At 45.6% G+C, this 21150-nt stretch overlaps 2 protein-coding genes across 4 annotated transcripts in view; one reads left to right on the top strand and one right to left on the bottom strand.

The window, feature by feature from the left end:
* The window catches only part of LOC137658844 (glycosaminoglycan xylosylkinase), a 197407-nt gene that overhangs the window by 8407 nt on the left and 167850 nt on the right, over nt 1-21150 (bottom strand). The window lies entirely within an intron of this gene.
* LOC137658845 (citramalyl-CoA lyase, mitochondrial-like) overlaps nt 1-21150 on the top strand; it is a 214161-nt gene that overhangs the window by 112179 nt on the left and 80832 nt on the right. The window lies entirely within an intron of this gene.

The raw sequence follows: 21150 nt of genomic DNA, 5'->3' as shown, positions 1-21150 counted from the left end.
CTGTGTTTCTCGCAAATCTTGGATTTATTCTACTTTTCATGGCTTCTCCGTCTTCGTCGGCCTCTGATAAGTTGAGTATTATGTCTTTTTTGTATAATTGTAGGCTCTTGGTAAATTTTGAGTGATTAATAGGATTAATCTTTGATACAAGAGCCGTAGCCTACCAGAGGCTGGACACTGTCGCTCGCTAGGTATAAGTTTAGTTAGTCAGAGCGACATTCCTGGTTGTTTTGCTTTAATAAATTTTAGCTATTTAGCATTACATAGGATTTCCTTTCGTGCTTAGTATTATTTTGGCGAAGTATTCGCCATTCTGGCCTACGCTAGGCCATGTAGCCTAGTCGTTTGGTCCTAGTACTTCATGCATGATTTTGGTTTTTCCGAGTGTAATAAAATTTTATTGAAGCTTTAGGCTATGTTCTATACATTTAAGACTGTGTGGAATATTTCCAAGATAGTATACGAGTGAGTTTCGGTGATTTAGGTAATCGATTCTCTTGGTGCCTAGGCTAAGTTGCTTATGGAGCCTTAGTATACTTTATCATACTCCCCGGTTGCTTTCTTTTCTTCGCAGAAGGTATGCAATCCCTTTCCCTCTGTTTAAGCCTTGGGCTTATCCCTAAGTGGTTTTTTCCGAATTTATTTTCGATAAAACTATACTGGGGTGTTACTGTACCTTCCTGTTCCTGTAGTATGGTTCAAAGAGGGACAGAACAACAGAGTTTTTTGGGCTCAAGCCATGGCGTCCTGATGGAAGGTTCCTTTTTGGTAGCTTCCTTGGGTATAAGACTACTAAGATATTCCCAGAGAATTTAACCACAGGTTATCACAGAATTCTAACTTCTGGAGCGAGTATCTCAAAGGTTTCCCTTTAAGACATCGTAATACAACAGGGGACGCGCATGTCTGAACGCGCCACATAGCTATCTTCACCCCGAACAGAGTTAATGCTTCGGTGTGTAAGGACTGAGAATAGCTGGGAGCCGTTCCACAGCTAATCTCACTCGTGGCTACTACTGATACTCGAGACGTAAACAAACGGACGCCATTGCTCTAATGACGTCACGCCCGTCTTCATCCTTTGTTTAGTAGCTGCCCTACTTAGACGGATTTTCCCTGTGTTAACTTTATCGTTTTGCATCTTCGCTATGTCGTTACCTTCAGCCTCGCCTTCTTCTGGAAAGTTGAGTACAAGGTTCCAGTATTGTTTAATTAAGCTCTGGCCGTAAAGTAAATATTACTTTTCGAGATAATTGCTGTTTTGTGGCAGAGCTGTGCCTCTACCGGACCCGCCATTTTATGGCGTCGTTGTTGTTATGCATGTCTTATTTAGTTAGCCACAACAACGTTTCCGGCATTATATACTAATCGAATACATTAGTTTATTTAGTCTTCATAGCTAGGAACTTTTATATCGTGTTTAGACGCTTTTTATTGGTCATCGATTGACCTCATACCAGTCGGCTACTATAGCCCCCAGGCCAGGAGCCTACATACAAGTGTTCATGCATGATTTATTAGTGATCCTAGACTAAGTTATGAAGATAGTGGCATTATTTTACAATACTTTTGACAGTGATGCAAATGTTTTCGCCTTCAGGGACCATATAGGGGATAGGCTAGTCAGTGACTCTTTCTAGCCTAACCTAATGTTAGGACCCCTATATGCTTCCTTCATCCCCTGCCTTGGCATTCCCTCTATTTAGCCTTGATTCCTTTTCTGAGTAAAGGGATTAATTGTCTAATAGAGTATATATCGCCTCTCTGTCCTCCCTAAAGGAATGAACCCCCTTTAGGGTTGCGTCCGAGAGTGAGGTTAGGCTAGCCTACCTCTATGGCTAGGATAGTCTATGACTTTCCTGCGATAGCGATATGTCTTCTTCCTTTCCTAGTTCAGGACTCTTAGCCCTGTTCTAGGTTAGGTTAGGAAGGTTTCTCTGTTCCATGCTGAAACTGTACTCTTGCACCGTTTTAGCTGATCTGCCTGATCTTAGGTTAGGGAGTGTCCTCCCTTTCCTTAGTGGCCGCTCTGGTACAGAAACCCTTCCTGGGAAGACTTCTCTCTTCTCCCTCCCCACCTATCTCTTGTATAGCCTAGCCTATGCTTAGGTTAGTTTATACCCATCTGTCCCCTGTCCTACAACTCCTCCTTAGGGTGGAATAGTAGGGCTACCCGAGCTTCCTTGTGCAGTCCGCTCTGGTACATATACCTTCATAGTGTCCTATAAGGTTAGTTACTAGTATAGTTCTGCATATGGGAGTCTCCCCCCCCCCCTTGGGTGTTCCCTAGCCCTCCCTTGGGCTACCTTGCTCCCGGTCCCTAGTGACCCCTGCTCATGGATGTTAGAGCCTGCCTCTATCATGGGTACACCCTCTCAGGGAGGGGGAGGGATGTCTGGAATCCTGATGGTACTTCCTACATCCCTTCCCCCCTCCCCCCTGTCTCTCTCCCTATCCGGGTGCCGGTCTCTTGCCGCCTCTACTGTCGGCAATACCTGCCTCCTACTTGGTGACTCTCCCTAACCTTGCCGCCAGCCCCCCGTGTACCGAGGGACTGCCGGCTGCCGCCGGCTACTACCGGCGGCTCTCCTCCTCCTAGCTTGTCGTCCGCTTGCCGGTCGGCCGCCGGAGTGCCGGCATATACTGCCGGCAACCCGGTACAGCCTTAACCATCCTTATCCCAGTCACCAATCTGGCATCCTCCGACTGCCGGAGCCGCCGCTCCCTGCCGGCGTGCCGCCGTTGTGCCGGCGGCCGCCATCCTGGTATTTGACTGACTTTGAACATTGTCTGTCCTAATGCCAGAATCTATGCTGGAGCGAGCTCCGGCATGCCGGCGGCTTGCCGGATGCCCCGGAGGCGTCAAGAATACTTGCACCCCCTTCCTGTAGCTATCATAAGACAATGATAGCCCTATATCGCAAACAGATAAGCTGCTTCTGCTATTAAGATCAGTACCTAGTACTGCTCTATTAGTGATCATGCTGTCTCTTTGCATTCTTCTAATTCCAGCATGCTATGTGCATCTTAGCACGGCTGGTTGCCAGAAGCAGTTACCTTTTAAATGAGGCCTTCTGGCCCTTAACTGGGAACCGAATGAATTCGGTCCCAATCTTGTCCTTGGTTTTTTCCATGGAATTCCAAAATACTTGGAGTTCTAAGGAATTATATCCGGTGCCCTCGGTCACTCGGATTATCCAGGGACCAAGCTTATGGTAACCAGCCGGGCGAGATGCATGGAGCATGTTCTCCTTTGCTATTTTCATTCTCTATGCATCACACCTTCATTAAGTTAAAATTAATAATTAATATTAACTTAGTTTAAGAGCCATTCTTATGACTCCCCCATACTCATTTTCTCTTTCTTCCACAGGAGGAGCAGATGAAGTGTGATTTCGCCTTCTGCGCTGTGAAACGCCCGCAGTTTTATGGGCATACGGCTTGCAGGACTCACGCCCCTTGTGCAGACAAGAAAGGGGATTTGAAGTTTTGGAATCCACTGGATTGTACGGTCTGTCAGGCTCACTTAGTTGAGGCCTTCCATAATCCTCCTTCAGCGGAGGTTAGAGACATTTTTCGTGAAAAGCTGCGCAAGTGGGTGCGTGGCTTCCAGAAAAATGCTACCGGACCGTACCTGGCCACCGAAGAACTGAGGTCACTATTGTTCCCTAAGGCCTCCCCTGACTCAGTGGTACCCAAAGACGTGATCCCCACTGTCCAAATTACGGTGGAACCTGATGTAGTCATGGCTCAGTCCATGCACGAGTGTCGTTTGGATTCCGAAGATGACGAACAGATTTCGGATGTCTCGGAAGACACGGAGAAAACGCTTATGGCTCAAGGAGCCGAAGATGACGAAGACAAGGTGGAATACACCGAGTCGGAGCAAGAGGCCGCTCCCTCGTCCATCCCCCCTCCTACTCCTACACCGACGGAAATGTCTATTCCGTCTACCTCCTCGACTCCGGATCCTTCTTCTTCCACTCAAGAACTGATCCGACTGATTAGAGCCGTCATGGACGACAGGCTGAAGGAGAACCAGGAGTCCATCAGGTCGATGATAGGATCTCCCCGCTTGCTCTCATGCCAACCCGTGGAGGTATGCAGAGCATATGGTTATTGCGACCGGCAGGATCTTTGTCAGTGATAAGATCGGCACGGTCCCTTTGGAAGATGTGGAGTTCTTCCCAAGCTTTGAGGCCTACCCGGACTGTTACGTCCGGCTTCGTTCCGAACCTGCCTCGAAGGAAGAGACCGAACCTAAGGAAGAGATAGTGTTCGATCTCGCAAAGGCCCAGGCTATGCTAGCCTCCGCATTCAAGAGTAGAGGCTTTACCTGCTCTAAGCTTCCGGCATTGAGCAAGAAGCACCCTACTTATGTTGCACCTGATACTGCGGTTCTTCCATTCTTGGAAAAGGCCTTAGCTGCATGCCTTAAAGCGGCGGAAGAAGGGAAACCCTGCCCTGCACTGGAGGAGTGCAGACCCTTCTCCATCGTGACCCCCCCTGACGCTCGACACTGGAAAGATGTTCAACATACTTTCGTCGTGGGAAGGCTCGATCCTGACGTCGCCGGACGTCAGTTTAATGAAGACCTCCCTAAGCTCAACGATCACCTCCTTCGTCGGGAACAAGACACGAAGGAGAGGCTTGCGGCATCTCTTTCTCATCAAGTCCAACTGGAAGTTATGGCCTGTGACACTAGAGTACCAGACCACTACATGGTACTCTCCAAATCCCACTTACTGACTGTAATGAAGGACTTGTACCACTTCATAAAGGCTCGAAGAGCCTGTCGTGAATTCGTGTTCGCCGGTGCCACCGTGAAACACGAACCCCGGAGGCTGATTTCCTCCAACATCTGGGGAAAGCACCTTTTTCCTTCTGACCTTGTGAAGGAAATCACTGACAGAGCCGCCACGGAGAATAGGAACCTTCTCCACAAGTGGGGCATGTCCAGGAAAAGGAAACCCTCTCAGGACGACGGACCTCAGCCTAAGAGGAAACCCCAAAAGTCAAAACCCCAGCAACGTCAGCAAAGACGTCAGTTTCCGGGACCCGCTACCTCCCAAGTGGTTGCCCAACCACAACAGACCTTTCAATTGGTCCCCCAACCGGTGTTGTCACAGTCACCGGTCTTCACCCCTGCCTTTGAGCAACAATCAACTACCTTTCATGCCAAAGGTAGAGGCTCATTCAGGGGTGCAAGCAAAGACGCATCTCGCCGTCCCTCCAGAGGTAGAGGAGGAAAGGGAGCTAGCGGCCGAGGCAGCAAGTCCTCGGGACACCAGAAGCAATGAAGTGCTTCCGGTGGGAGGAAGACTCCGCCAATTCCAGGATCCTTGGACCTTCGATCCCTGGGCACACAGCATCGTCAAGAAGGGTCTAGGCTGGAGTTGGACTCAACCACCCCCAATCTTCCAGCAATTCTTCCAACAATCAACCCCCCTTCTGGAAGAATATGTTCTAGACCTCTTGAACAAGAAGGTGATAAGGAAGGTAAAGTCCACCAGGTTCCAAGGGAGACTGTTTTGTGTTCCCAAGAAGGACTCAGACAAACTCAGAGTCATTCTGGACTTATCCCCCCTCAACAAGTTCATAGCGAACAACAAATTCAAGATGCTGACGCTTCAACAAATAAGGACCCTTCTGCCTCAAGGTTCCTATACGGTCTCTATAGACCTGGCGGATGCCTACTGGCACATTCCAATGAACCATCACGCTTCCTCCTACCTAGGATTTCGACTCCAAAGGAAAAGCTACGCCTTCCGGGCCATGCCCTTCGGCCTCAACGTGGCCCCTCGGATCTTCACAAAACTGGCGGATGCCATAGTACAACAGCTCCGCCTAAGAAACGTCCAGGTGATGGCCTACCTCGACGACTGGCTAGTCTGGGCTCCATCGCCCGAAGAGTGTGCAAAGTCTTGCAACGAAGTTACCCAGTACCTAGAACACCTGGGATTCAAGATCAACGAGAAAAAATCTCGCCTCTCTCCAGCTCAGAAGTTTCAATGGTTGGGAATCCACTGGAATCTTCAGTCACACCGCCTTTCCATCCCCCAGAAGAAAAGGAAGGAAATAGCAGGGTCTGTCAAGCGACTACTGAAATCCAAACGCATTTCAAGACGACAGCAGGAACGAGTTCTAGGCTCTCTACAATTCGCCTCAGTGACAAACCCAGTGCTTCGTGCACAGCTAAAGGATGCCGCGGGAGTCTGGAGACGCTCGGCATCCATCGCTCGAAGAGACCTCAAGAGACGGCTTCCAAACAGACTGCGACGCCTCCTAAAGCCGTGGTCGGAAGAAAAGGCCCTGAAAAGGTCCATTCCTCTCCAACACCCTCCTCCATCACTCAACATCCACACGGATGCCTCACTGGAAGGTTGGGGAGGTCACTCCCACCAGAAACAGGTTCAAGGTACCTGGTCTCCACTATTCAAGACGTTCCACATAAACATCTTGGAGGCCATGGCGGTCCTTCTAACACTGAAGAAGTTATCCCCGCCGCCCTCGATCCACATCCGTCTAACCCTAGACAACTCGGTGGTAGTTCATTGTCTCAATCGCCAAGGCTCAAGATCGCCCCAGATAAATCAGGTGCTTCTCCCAATCTTCCGTCTGGCGGAGAAGAAGAAGTGGCACCTGTCTGCAGTTCACCTACAAGGATTCCGCAATGTGACAGCGGATGCTCTATCTCGGACAAACCCGATAGAGTCGGAATGGTCTCTAGACGCAAGATCGTTCTCCTTCATCTCTCACCAAGTCCCAGAACTTCAGATAGATCTCTTTGCAACGAGCGACAACAATCAACTTCCTCTGTACGTAGCCCCGTACGAGGACCCCAAAGCAGAAGCAGTGGACGCCATGTCACTGGACTGGAACAGATGGTCCAAGATCTACCTGTTCCCTCCCACCAACCTTCTGTTGAAAGTCCTCTCCAAACTGAGAACCTTCAAAGGGACAGCGGCCCTAGTGGCTCCCAAGTGGCCCCGGAGCAACTGGTACCCCCTGGTCCTGGAGCTGCAGCCCAAGCTGATCCCTCTCCCGGGCCCAGTTCTCTCTCAACAAGTACAGAAGTCGACTGTCTTTGCTTCATCATCGAAAATCAAGGACCTTCATCTCATGATTTTCTCTCCCTTGCCGCAAAGAAGAGGTTTGGGATCTCGAAGAAAAGTCTAGACTTCCTAGAGGAATACAAGACCGAATCCACAAGACGGCAATATGAATCATCCTGGAGGAAATGGGTCTCCTTTGTCAAGACAAAAAATCCTAAAGAAATCACGATTGATTTCTGTATGTCCTTCTTTATTCACCTTCATGGACAAGGATTAGCAGCCAATACGATTTCAACCTGCAAATCGGCCTTGACTAGACCAATTCTATATGCTTTCCAAATTGATCTGTCCAACGACATCTTCAACAAACTACCAAAAGCATGTGCTCGCCTACGTCCAGCACCCCCACCGAAACCGATCTCCTGGTCACTAGACAAGGTACTCCATTTCGCCTCCAACTTGGACAATGATTCATGCCCCCTCAAGGATCTGACTCAGAAAGTTATATTTTTATTTGCTCTCGCTTCGGGAGCTCGAGTCAGCGAAATAGTGGCATTATCAAGAGAAGAAGGACACATCCTGTTTACCGATTCAGGAGAAGTGACCCTCTCCCCTGATCCGACGTTTCTCGCTAAAAATGAATTACCCACCAAAAGATGGGGCCCTTGGAGAATATGCCCCCTGAAGGAGGATGTCTCTCTATGTCCAGTAGAGAGCCTCAAGGTCTATCTTCGCAGAACTTCGAACTTTGGTGGAGGCCAACTCTTCAAAGGAGAAACATCGGGCAGCGACCTGTCACTGAAACAATTAAGAGCGAAAATCACCTACTTCATTCGCAGAGCGGATCCGAACAGTACACCCGCTGGTCATGATCCTAGAAAAGTGGCCTCTTCTCTGAATTTCTTTCAGAGCATGGACTTTGAAAGCCTTAAAAACTTCACGGGCTGGAAGTCCTCGCGAGTTTTCTTTAAACACTATGCGAAACAAGTGCACGAAGTCAAACATTTTGTGGTAGCCGCAGGTAGTGTTATGAAACCTGCACCTAACTCTGCGTAGAACAGTGAGTTACTTGGGACTCTAACTCTTCGGGTGCCTATGTTGACCCTCGAGCGATTCATAGTGATGTCAAAAAACACTTAGTGCTTTTATAACTGTTCTTATCCCAGGTGAAATGTCATAGTGTCACACAAGTGCCGCATGCCTTGAGCATGATGTGTTTTATTTAAAGACTTGCGTTCCTCGAGAACGAGTACCTACTAATATCCTGAAATTCCTTTTCAGATTCAAGAGCAAGCCTTTATTTCTATGTACATTATTATTACTGTAAATGAACTTTACTTTTGCTGTAAATTATTTAATTTCTGCATTGTGAAATAAAATTTCTATTTTATTACTTGTGCGTCTCTATCAGCTCCTACTTACTATGAAATACATACCTGTCATAATTTTATTTATTCCTCCTTTCTTATGGTTATGAAGAATTTAAGATGTTTAATCCTAAATTATATTCACCCTGACTAAGTAAGGTTCCTACACGAATACTTACTTCTGATAACCAAGAGATGAACTCTATACACAGTGCCCAACCACCACTGGTCTAATTTCAGAATGTTCCTATACAAATACCAAACATTCCGCTTCATCTCTAAGTTCTTCAAGTTCTTCTCTCAGGATGAATAGCCCTTCAATACCACTTTGACGTCGGCATAGCCCATGGGAACTTCACTGCCAAGGGGGGCAGGATACTTCGTCCCTATGGTTCTTTATCTAAGATTACTTTGCTGTTTTGTCAATGCCTAGGCACTTAATACTGGGGGAAAATCTACCACGATACATTGATTCTCTGGTACTCTTCCATCAGGACGCCATGGCTTGAGCCCAAAAAACGGATTTTGAGCGAAGCGAAAAATCTATTTTTGGGTGAGATAGCCATAACGTCCTGATGGACCCTCCCTACTACTTCGTCCAGTTTTGTTCCCACCCTGTGCTACTGTATCATGGTGATGGGCAGCAACTGGCTTCAGGATGAAGACGGGCGTGACGTCATTAGAGCAATGGCGTCCGTTTGTTTACGCCTCGAGTATCAGTAGTAGCCACGAGTGAGATTAGCTGTGGAACGGCTCCCAGCTATTCTCAGTCCTTACACACCGAAGCATTAACTCTGTTCGGGGTGAAGATAGCTATGTGGCGCGTTCAGACATGCACGTCCCCTGTTGTATTACGATGTCTTAAAGGAAAACCTTTGAGATAGTCGCTCCAGAAGTTAGAATTCTGTGATAACCTGTGGTTAAATTCTCTGGGAATATCTTAGTAGTCTTATACCCAAGGAAGCTACCAAAAAGGAACCTTCCATCAGGACGCCATGGCTATCTCACCCAAAAATAGATTTTTCGCTTCGCTCAAAATCCGTTTTTTAGTCTGAGTCTGTGTTTGTCTGGCTTGGGGCAGAGTCTCCCTCGCTGGCCTGATACAGACAAAAGGGGGCTTAGCCTCCTTAGGTCACTACCGAAGGTTTCTGTGGATATGATTCCTTCTTTTATGATCTACCAGACTAGTACTTGTTGCTGTTCTCGGGGGAAGATAAGTTTCTTTCCCTGGGAGTAGCAACACCTTCCTTGCTTTGGTGCTCTGGGAGCTGGCAAGTATTGCTGGCCTTCCCCCTTAGATCTCCCTTAGGCTAAGATAAGTTTCTTGGCTGCGGGTGATCCGTCACTAAAGCAAGGTCGGTAGGACCCTCTTGTCCCTTCCCCCTCTTTCTCCGTAATGGCCTAGCCATTACAGTACTGTACGTCGTTCTACATCTGGACCTAGTATAGGTTAGGATGTGGAATTGACTCAGCCCCTTGCCGGCCGGCAGAGCTGCCGGCCGGCAAGGGTCTTATATTTTTGAGTGCTGCCCGGACCTCCCTTGGTCCCTCTTCCATGCCTGCCTGTAGAGCCAGACGGCATTGGTCAGTAAGCCTGAATTATATTCTCCCCTTCCTTATATGCACTCTTTCGGATTACCGGGCTTGGAGGTAGCGTACACATTTATCCCGGCATCCATTCTATTTTTCTTCTAGTGCTGTACCCGACCCGGCTGCCGGCCTATGAGGCCGGCAGCCGGGCAGGTGTAGTCCTCTGGTTCTTTTGCTGCCAGCTGGCATCGGTCTTGTACCTTTGCCGGCCGGCTTATGTCAGCCCTTGTCTGCCGGTCACCAAGAGTGTGGCCGGCAGCTGGGTACTACCTTGTGTAGTTGCCGGCCGGCAGCCATTGCCGGCCGACATTGGCTGTTGCCGGCCGGCAGTTGCTGCCGGCCGGCACATGCATTTGAACCAGAAAGCTGCCGCCTTATAGCTGTTAAGTAGTATACTTTAAAGCTAGTTATGGTGTGTGCCGGCCGGCACGTATCCCCCTATACTGTACTAGTATTCTTCAGTATAACATATACAGTAAGAAGAAAACTATGGTAAGGGTGTTGGTACAGCACTGTGTGTTCTAACACTTTTGTGTTTTCTTGCACAGTCCTTTGCTGTTGCCCTACAGATAGGAAAGTGAGTTCTTTCCTGTCTATTATCCAGGTTTTTAAAATCCTTGCTTAGGTGTGAGCTCCACCTGTTTCCTCTGGAAACTTTGCATTGGTTACTCTAGAAGAGATTAACCATTTGATTTTATTATCTGGAAGGCTGCAGCAATGGGTTGTGAGGGAAACACAAGTGTGTGTCTTTCCTTTCTGTATTGTTATGCTATACTATGCATATCCAGTGATACATAGTTCACTTGATACTCATGGAAATTTCTTCTCTTTACAGAAGGACACTCCGAAGTGGGGAAGTGCTTTCTGCAACGTCCGCAGCAAGAACCTCTGCGGACATGAGTTTTGTAGGAGACACGCAGCATACGCTGTCTCCAAGGATGATCTCCGGTATTGAGACCCTCAGGTATGTACTGTGTGCACTAACCTGATTACTGAGACCTTTGATTCCCCTAGGACGGAGGAATCAAGGGATATAGCTAGGAAGAAGCTTCGTACCTGGGTAAGGGGCTTCCAAAAGAACACTTCTGGCCCTTATCTTCCAAGTGAGAAGATGAGGGCGTATCTTTTCCCTAAGGCATCAGCTGATGCAGTGATTCCCCAGCCTCAAGAGGAGATCCCCTAAGTTCAGATCCAGGTGGATGCTGAAGTCGCGGTCGCAATGCAAGACATCCAGTTAGATGACAGGATGTCTGATGTGGACGAGTGTCTGGAGGAAGACCTCCTGGCAGAAGCCCAGGATGAAGTTCAAGCCCCAGACGTTGTAGAGGTAGACGTCGACGAGGTGTCGGCTACTCCGGTTCAGATTCCGGAGCCTATTCCCTCAACATCGGCCGGTCTCCCAGTAGAGCTGGGACAGGCCCTCTCCTCTATTGTTGGAATGATCCAACAAATGCAGAAGGAGAATCAGGAGAAGGCGGCTGCAATGGAACTGCGAATGCAGTACCTTGCAGAATCACATGGGCCCCAGAAAAAGCTCAATGTGAAAGACCTTCCCTTGTGCTCAGATGCTAACCCATGGAGGTATGCTGAGTACATGCCGATGACGACTGGAAAGATCGTCATCTCGGATAAGCTGGGCTCAGGTCCCCTGGAGGAGGTGGAATTCTGGCCCAGCAAGGCATCATATCCGGACTGTTATGTCCGGCTGAGGAAGGAACCAGCTTCAAAGGAGGAGACAGAGCCGAAGGAGGTCATAGTGATGGACCATGCTAAGGCTCAAGCTCTACTTTCATCCTCGATGAAAGAGAGGGGCTTCTCTAACTCAAAGGTAGCCACATTGAACAGGAAGCTCCCTTCCTTTGTGTCCTCGCCTACTAGAGCCTTCCCCTTTTTACAGAAAAGGTTTCTGGCTGTACCAAAAGCAGTCGAGGCCGGCAAGCCTTGCCCCTCCCTAGAGGAGTGTAAATCCTTGTCGCTGGCCCTGCCTATGGACCACAAAGACTGGAAGGACGTCAATCTTACGTTCTCAGTTGGAAAGTTGGAGGCTGATATTACTGGACGTCAGTTCGGCAAGGACCTCCCTAAGCTGTCTGACTTTCTTTTGCGAAGAGAGTTCGATACAAAAGAAAGACTGACTGCCTCAATGTCTCTTCAGACTACTCTCGAGACGATGGCAAGTGACCCCAAGGTCCATGAAATGTTCATGGTAGTGGCCAAGACTCATCTGGTCACAGTGACGAAGGACCTTTATGGCTTCGTCAAGGCAAGGAGAGCTTGTAGGGAGTTCGTGTTTACCTCGGCTACGGTGAGGCACGAGCCAAGGAATCTAATCTCCTCCAACATTTGGGGAAAAGACCTTTTCCCTACCGACTTGGTCAAAGAAGTTGTTGATAAGGCCGCCTTGGAGAATAGAAACCTTCTCCAGAAGTGGGGCCTGGCTATCAAAAGAAAGTCTTCCCCGGATGAGGGTCCTCAACCAAAGAGGAAGACTATGAGGACTAGGCTACCGTCTCGGCCAGCCAAGCCTGTTAGACAGCAACAGCAACTGCAATTGCCATTGCCCCCAGTGCCCCAGATCGTGGCACAAACCTCGACCACTTTTCAGTGGGTACCCCAGACCGTGTCGACACAGTCCACGGCATTCACCCCAGCGTTCGAAGGGCAGTCTACTTCCTTTCGAGCAAAGCCTAGAGGAGCAGCCAGAGGCTTGTCTAGACGCCCCTCAAGGGGAAGGGGATTTAGGGGTGGTTGTGGTCAGGAAGGCAAGACCTCAGGACGGCAGTCCTAGTGAGGTGATACCGGTAGGAGGGAGACTTCTGAAATTTCGGGATCGGTGGACCTTCGATCCCTGGGCCCACAGCCTACTCAAGAATGGACTGGACGGGAGTTGGTACAGCACTCCACCCCCGTGCCTTCGGTTTTTCCAACACTCCACCCCCGTTATGGAGGAGTACGTTCAAGAACTGTTGGAGCAAAAAAAAAAAAAAAGGTGATCCGAAGGGTGAAGCCCATCAATATCTAAGGGAGGCTGTTTTGTGTTCCCAAGAAAGACTCGGAAAAGCTCAGAATCATTCTGGACTTCTCGCCACTCAACAAGTTCATAGTGAATTGCAAATTCAAAATGCTAACACTGCAACACATAAGGACCTTACTGCCCAAGAGGGCATATTCCGTCTCTATAGACTTGTCAGACGCCTATTGGCACATTCCAATTAGCCATCGACTCTCCCCCTACCTAGGGTTCAGGCTACAACGAAGACTATACGCCTTCGGAGCTATGCCATTCGGGCTAAACATAGCCCCTAGTATTTTTACGAAGCTTGCGAGCGTAGCTCTCAAACAATTACGCCTAAAGGAAATTCAGGTAGTAGCCTACCTGGACGACTGGTTGGTGTGGGCAGCATCCGAGACAGAATGCTTGCAAGCTTCCAGTCAAGTGATCCAGTTCCTAGAGTACCTAGGCTTCAAGATCAACAGAAAAAAGTCTCGACTTTCTCCATCTCAAAAGTTCCAGTGGCTGGGAATCCACTGGGACCTTTTGTCACACCGTTTCTCCATCCCGGCGGAGGAAAGGACGGAGATAGCGGGTTCTGTCAAGGGACTTCTAGATTCCGAAAGGATATCAAGACGTGAGCAGGAGAGGGTACTGCGCTCTCTCCAGTTTGCTTCGGTGACAGACCCAGTGCTAAGAGCACAGCTAAAGGATGCAATCGGAGTTTGGAGAAGTTATGCATCAAACGCGCGAAGAGATCTGAGAAGACCTACCGCTTCGGCTAAGTACTCTTCTCAGGCCTTGGTCCCAAGCCAGACATCTAAAGAAGTCGGTTCTTCTTCAGCCACCTCCCCCGTCGGTGACGATTCACTCAGACGCCTCGAAGGAGGGATGGGGAGGTCACTCTCATCGGAAAAAAGTCCAGGGGACTTGGTCCAAGCTACTCAAGACCTTTCACATAAAACTTTCTAGAAGCTATGGCAGTGCTCCTTACCTTAAAGAAAGTCTCCCCGCGTCACTCGATCCACATAAGGTTGGTGATGGACAGCGAGGTAGTTGTGAGATACTTGAATCGACAAGGATCGAGGTCACCACCTCTCAAGCAGGTGATGTTGGCCATCTTCCGATTGGCGGAAAAGAAGAAGTGGTACCTGTCGGCAGTTCACCTTCAAGGAGTCCGCAATGTGACAGCGGACGCTCTATCCAGGTTCACACCGATAGAGTCGGAATGGTCCTTAGACGCAGGATCATTCTCCTTCATTCTGAATCAGTCCCAGAACTGCAGATAGACCTCTTTGCGACGAAAGACAACAAGAAGTTGCCCCTGTACGTGCCCCGTACGAGGACCCCTTAGCGGAAGCAGTGGACGCGATGTCCCTCGACTGGAACAGATGGTCCAAGATTTATCTGTTCCCTCCTCAACACCTTCTGTTGAGGGTCCTCAACAAACGGAGATCCTTCAAGGGGTAGCGGCAATAGTGGCCCACAAGTGACTGAACAGCGTGTGGTTCCTCCTGGCATTGGAACTGTAGCTGAAGTTTGTACCACTACCAGATCCAGTTCTGACCCAGCGAGTCCAGAAGTCAACTGTCTGCGCTTCATTACAAAAAACCCGGACCCTGCAGCTCATGATTTTCTCTCCCTAGCGGTGAGAAAGTGTTTCGGGATTTCGAAAGCCAGCATAGACTTCCTTGAGGAATATAAGTGCAAATCTACTAGAATGCAATATGAGTCATCTTGGAGAAAATGGGTGGCCTTTTGTCAAGGCGAAGAATCCGCAGGAGATCTTGACAGACTTCTGCTTATCTTTCTTCTCCACCTCCATGGTCAAGGATTGGCAGCTAACACGATTTCAGCGTGTAAGTCTGCTTTGACAAGACCCATTCTATATGCCTTCCAGGTCGACCTAGGTAACGAGATCTTTAATAAAGTCCCGAAAGCCTGTGCTAGGCTCAGACCTTCAGCACCTCCAAAGCCCATTTCATGGTCTTTAGACAAGTTCTTCATTTCGCTTCTCTGTTGAGCAATGAAGAGTGTGTGTTAAAGGATTTGACACAAAAAGTTATTTTCCTATTTTGCATTCGCGTCCGGGGCCAGGGTTAGTGAGATTGTAGCCTCTCGAGAGAGGCAGGTCGTGTTCAGTTCCTGGATGGGGGAGAACTGAACCTGTTTCCGGATCCTACGTTTCTCGCCAAGAATGAGTTACCCACCAACAGGTGGGGTCCCTGGAGAATCTGCCCTCTGAAAGAAGATGCATCTCTATGTCCAGTAGAATGCCTAAAGGTCTATCTTCATAGAACTTCAGACTTCAAGGGTGGTCAACTAATCAGGGGAGAAACATCAGGCTCAAATTTATCTCTGAATCAACTCAGAGCGAGAATCACATATTTTATTCGCAGAGTGGATCCTGACAATACACCCGCAGGTCACGATCCGAGGAAAGTTGCCTCATCCTTAAATTTCTTTAATTGTATGGATTTTGAACATCTCCATTCATACACTGGCTGGAAGTCTTCCAGAGTGTTCTTTCGCCACTATGCGAAGCAAGTAGAGGAACTAAAGAGATCTGTGGTAGCAGTGGGTCGCGGTGTTAACCCTACTGTTTAACTCTGCGAGGAACAGTGGTCTTAATTGGGACGATTAATTCCAGGGTGAGTGTGTAGTTACATACTGTACTACAAACTAAGTGAGGGCACTGTGTTGCCCATGTAGACTGTTCCATTTCCGAAGGTGAACCTAGCATAAGTACAGACATGTGTACCGAGTGTTTCTAACACTAATGTCATTGATTTGTAATACAGACTTTTATGACTTTGATACCTCGGTATCTTAAAAGTGGCATTTAATGTTTTTTCTTTCAGACAAACAAGCTCTGTTTACTATCATACTTATGCTTAAAGTTTTGGGTTATCCTCTTCTTATGTATATATATATATATATATATATATATATATATATATATATATATATATATATATATATATATATATATATATATATATATATATATATATGTGGTTAACCTGTCTTTATTGCCTGTCAATAAACTGGTTCTGGAGAACCTGAACCTTGCGTCTCCTTCACCTGTGTCAATTTATTGGTATAATTGAGCATTCATTTTATGTACCTTATCTGGGATAATTCTAATAGAATTGCTCCTTTATGCAAGCTATGTTGCATTGGTTTTCCTCCTATGCGGATATAAAACCTTTGTCCAATACAAGTATTGTGCGGAGAACTGGTCAATATTTCATACTGACGCAGTGGTTCTTTACAAACTATGCTTTACTTAATATAGGGCGAGACCACTATATTAGCTTGTCTGGTATTCATACATAGGTATATGTACTCTTCGAGACTTTTCCAGAGTCTAGTAGGACTCTTCCCTGTAGGGGGCAGGAAGCTCTAACATGGTTTATAGTTAGTTGAAAAGATGTATAACGGTAACATCTTAGGTCTCTAGGTCTAGTCGACCGGGAAAAATTACATCCGGGGAGTACGGCACGTTCTGAGAATCCACAGATACAGTAATGCTCTGGTACACTTCCATCAGGACGACATGGCTTGAGCCCAAAAAACGGATTTTGAGCGAAGCGAAAAATCTATTTTTGGGTGAGATGGCCATGTCGTCCTGATGGACCCGCCCTTGCCTTTCTAAGAAAGGGCTGTAGGACCCCTCCCTACATACAGTATCTGTAGCACCTCGTGTACGCTACAAGGAATACAGATGGCGCCAGGCTTGGCGCCAGGCACGCATACGAATCGGAGGATAGGGAAGCCTTGGGAACGGCTCCCCCTTTTTCTTTCCCGAATTCGTTTCTTGCCAATCCCTCCTACGAGACGAAATCTCTGTCCAGGATGCAGATTGCCATGTAGCGTGTCAAGAATACGTCCTCTGATATGTCGCGATATCCCTTTCACGAGGGATACTCGCTCCAGGAGTTAGAATTCTGGTACCTTAAGGTAAATTCTCTGGGAATATCGCCGTAGTTGTAATATACCCTAGGAAGCTACCCTATAGGAACTTCCATCAGGACGACATGGCCATCTCACCCAAAAATAGATTTTTCGCTTCGCTCAAAATCCGTTTTTTGGGCTCAAAATCCGTATATATATATATATATATATATATATATATATATATATATATATATATATATATATATATATATATATATATATATATATATATATATATATATATATATATATATATATATATATAGATATATATAAGCTTTAAGCATATGATCATATATTTGATATAGCACTGATATTGAATTAATAATTATATTAAATATTAAACCCAATAAAACCCCCAAAAGCACATTAAACCCAATAATGCCCCCCCCCCCAAAAAAAAGGGTGAGTTGAGTAAAAAAAAAATTCCAGCCCTGATTATGGCTAAGATACAAGAAGATGATAGAAAGGCTTCTTTTGTCTCTGTTGGTGATTTTATTGCTCACCATAGGGAGTGGTTAAGTTCTATCTCTCCTACCGATCGCCATGGCTTAAGAGCTTTAAACTTTGCCTTTGAATCAGGCTGTGAGCAAATCATAAATGAAGCTACTCACAGGTTTGGTAATTGCTTGGACCTTGTATACACTGACTCCCCTGGCGTTATAACTAGTAAGGTTGGTTCTCCAGTCGGGACATCTGATCATGCCTTGATTTCATTATTAGTGAAGACTGAGCAGCCTGTCCCTGATATATCATATTCTTGTAAAATTTATATGAAATCCCAAGCAGACTGGAATGGGATTTTGCATGATCTTTTGTGCTTGAATTGGTCACAATTATATAATAGTGTAGACCCTGTTGTCACTTTGAATGAGAATCTAGTCAACATAATTGATAGGCGTATCCCTTCTCGTGTGCTAAGGTACCGAGTGAAGGACAAACCGTGGTTCAATGATGATTGTAGACGGGCTTATTTGGAGAAGCAGGAGGCCTATCACCTTTGGAAGGGTAACAGATCAGATTTGACCTGGAACAACTATACTCAGCTTCGAGCTTCTGCTCAGAGAGTTTATGCCTCAACTGAAAAGGAGTACAATTTAACCATAAAAGAAACACTTTCTGGTACAACTCAGGATCATAAATGGTGGTCTACCATTAAATCTGCACTCTTTGGTGTAGATGCAACAGTTCCTCCTTTACTTAAACCAGATAGCTCAGTCACTCACTGTCCAAAGGAAAAGGCAACCCTTTTGGCTGATGTTTTTGACAGTAAACAGAGTAATGAAAAACTTGAACTTCCTCATTCCTGTTTTCCTGAGGCTAAACTAACTAGTTTAGCTTTTCGATCTCGTGAGATTAACGCTCTGTTGGTGAGCCTTAATGCTTATGGAGGTGTAGACCCAAATGGTATTTTTCCTTTGTTTTTTTATAAAGACTGCAGATTTCTTAGCTCCAAAGTTATCTGTTATTTTGCACAAGTTAGCAAGAAGAGGAGCTTTTAGCACTTGTTGGAGAATTGGTAATCTTACTCCTCTATGTAAATGTGTTTGTGGTAGCTCAAGTCCCAATGATTACCGCCCAATTTCCATAACTCCCATATTATCTAAAGTTTTTTAACATCTTCTGTCAAAACGTCTTAATAGGTTTGCTGAAGGTAATCATCTACTCCCTAGTTTGCAATTTGGTTTTCATAAAGGTTTTGGAGCATGTGATGCCCTTCTTACAATCTCCTATGCTGTACAGAAATCCCTTGATTGTGGTCAGGAATTTCGTATGATTAGCCTTGATTTTAATGCTGCCTTTGACCGTGTTAATCATGAGGCCATTGTTTTCAAACTGAAACAGTTGGGAGTGGGTGGGTCGTTTCTTAGCATTATTATTGATTTTTTAAGTAATAGATCTCAAAGAGTTGTTGTTGATAGGCACCATAGTGATTATAGGAATGTGATATCCGGTGTTCCACAGGGTAGTGTTCTTGGCCCATTACTTTTCATACTATATGCACACGACATGTGGTTTGGCCTAGAAAACAAGCTTGTTGCATATGCAGATGATGCTACTCTCTTTGCATCAATTCCATCCCCTGAATGTAGATCTGGGGTTGGTGAATACCTTGATAGAGATTTAGCTAGAATTAGTGCATGGTGCAAATTATGTGGTATGAAGTTGAATCCTAACAAAACTCAAAGTATGATTGTACGTATGTCAAGGACGGTGGCTCCTCAACATCCGGATCTCAGTATTGATAATGTTTCTTTAAATTTGTATGACTCTTTCAAAATTTTAGGTGTGATTCTCGACAGGAAATTTACTTTTGAGAAACATATAAGGTCTGTGTCTTCTTCAATTACACAAAAATTAGACTTATTGAGAAAGTCTTTCAAGATTTTCGGTGATCAATCTATTCTGAAGAAGTGTTTTCATTCTTTCATTCTACCTTGTTTTGAGTATTGTTCTCGTGTCTGGTCTTCAGCTGCTGATTCTCATCTTAATTTGTTGGACAGAAACTTACGGTCTATGAAATATCTTATTCCTGATCTAGATATTAATCTCAGGCACCGTCGTTCAATTAGTTCATTATGCATGTTGCATAAGATTTTTCATAACTCTGACCATCCTTTACATTCAGATCTCCCAGGAAAATTCTATCCTGTTCGTAATACTAGGCAGGCAGTTAATTCTAATAACCAGGCCTTCTCCATCATGAGGCTCAATACTACGCAGTACTCTAGAAGTTTTATTCCAGCTGTCACCAAGTTGTGGAATGATCTTCCTAATCGGGTAGTTGAATCAGTAGAACTTCAAAAGTTCAAAGTTGGAGCAAATGCTTTTTTATTGACCAGCCGGACATGAGTCTTTTTATAGTTTATTTATGACATATTTGTTTTTGATGTTGTTAATAGTTTATAGGTGACATGTCTGTTTTGAAGTTGTTACTTTTTTAGAATGATTTATTGTTAATTTGTTCTCATTATTTATTTATTTCCTTTCCTTACTGGGTCATTTTTCCCTGTTGGAGCCCCTAGGCTTATAGCATCTTTTTTTTCCGAGTAGAGTTGTAGCTTGGAGAGTAATAATAATAATAATATATATATATATATATATATATATATATATATATATATATATATATATATATATATATATATATATATATATATATATATATATATATATATATATATATATATATATATATATATATATATCAAATAAGCCATATATATTTTTGATATATTAATGTCTGGATTCTCTTAACGACCTCGGGATCAGAGCCCCAGGCGAAATCACACAAAGACAAGAGCTTGGCTCCGGCCGGGAATCGAACCCTGGTCGGCAAGCTTATATAGACAGTGACTAACCCACTTGGCCACGAAGAAAGATAAAAGTCAATGACAATTGTACTGTACTTATGCCTGTCGAATTCAGGTATTTTGTACTTAGAATTGAAATAAACCCATCTTCACCATCGTAGCTAATTGGTAGTTTGTTACTCGGCATTCAATTAATTATAAATTTTGCACATTTTTACGTGTTTTTTATATTCAAATAAGCCATATATATTTTTGATATATTAATGTCTGGATTCTCTTAACGACCTCGGGATCAGAGCCCCAGGCGAAATCACACAAAGACAAGAGCTTGGCTCCGGCCGGGAATCGAACCCTGGTCGGCAAGCTTCTATAGACAGTGACTAACCCACTTGGCCACAAAGAAAGATAAAAGTCAATGACAATTCTACTGTACTTATACCTGTCGAATTCAGGTATTTTGTACTTTGAATTGAAATCAACCCATCTTCACCATCGTAGCTAATTGGTAGTTTGTTACTTGGCATTCAATTAATGATAAATTTTGCACATTTTTACGTGTTTTTCATATTCAAATAAGCCATATATATTTTTGATATATTAATGTCTGGATTCTCTTAACGACCTCGGGATCAGAGCCCCAGGCGAAATCACACAAAGACAAGAGCTTGGCTCCGGCCGGGAATCGAACCCTGGTCGGCAAGCTTATATACACAGTGACTAACCCACTTGGCCACGAAGAAAGATAAAAGTCAATGACAATTCTACTGTACTTATACCTGTCGAATTCAGGTATTTTGTACTTAGAATTGAAATCAACCCATCTTCACCATCGTAGCTAATTGGTAGTTTGTTACTTGGCATTCAATTAATGA

This window comes from Palaemon carinicauda, chromosome 19, assembly GCF_036898095.1.
Source record: "Palaemon carinicauda isolate YSFRI2023 chromosome 19, ASM3689809v2, whole genome shotgun sequence".
In the NCBI taxonomy this organism is placed as follows: domain Eukaryota; kingdom Metazoa; phylum Arthropoda; class Malacostraca; order Decapoda; family Palaemonidae; genus Palaemon; species Palaemon carinicauda.
Note: the sequence above shows the minus strand (reverse complement) of the source record. Positions and strands in the feature narration are given on the sequence as shown.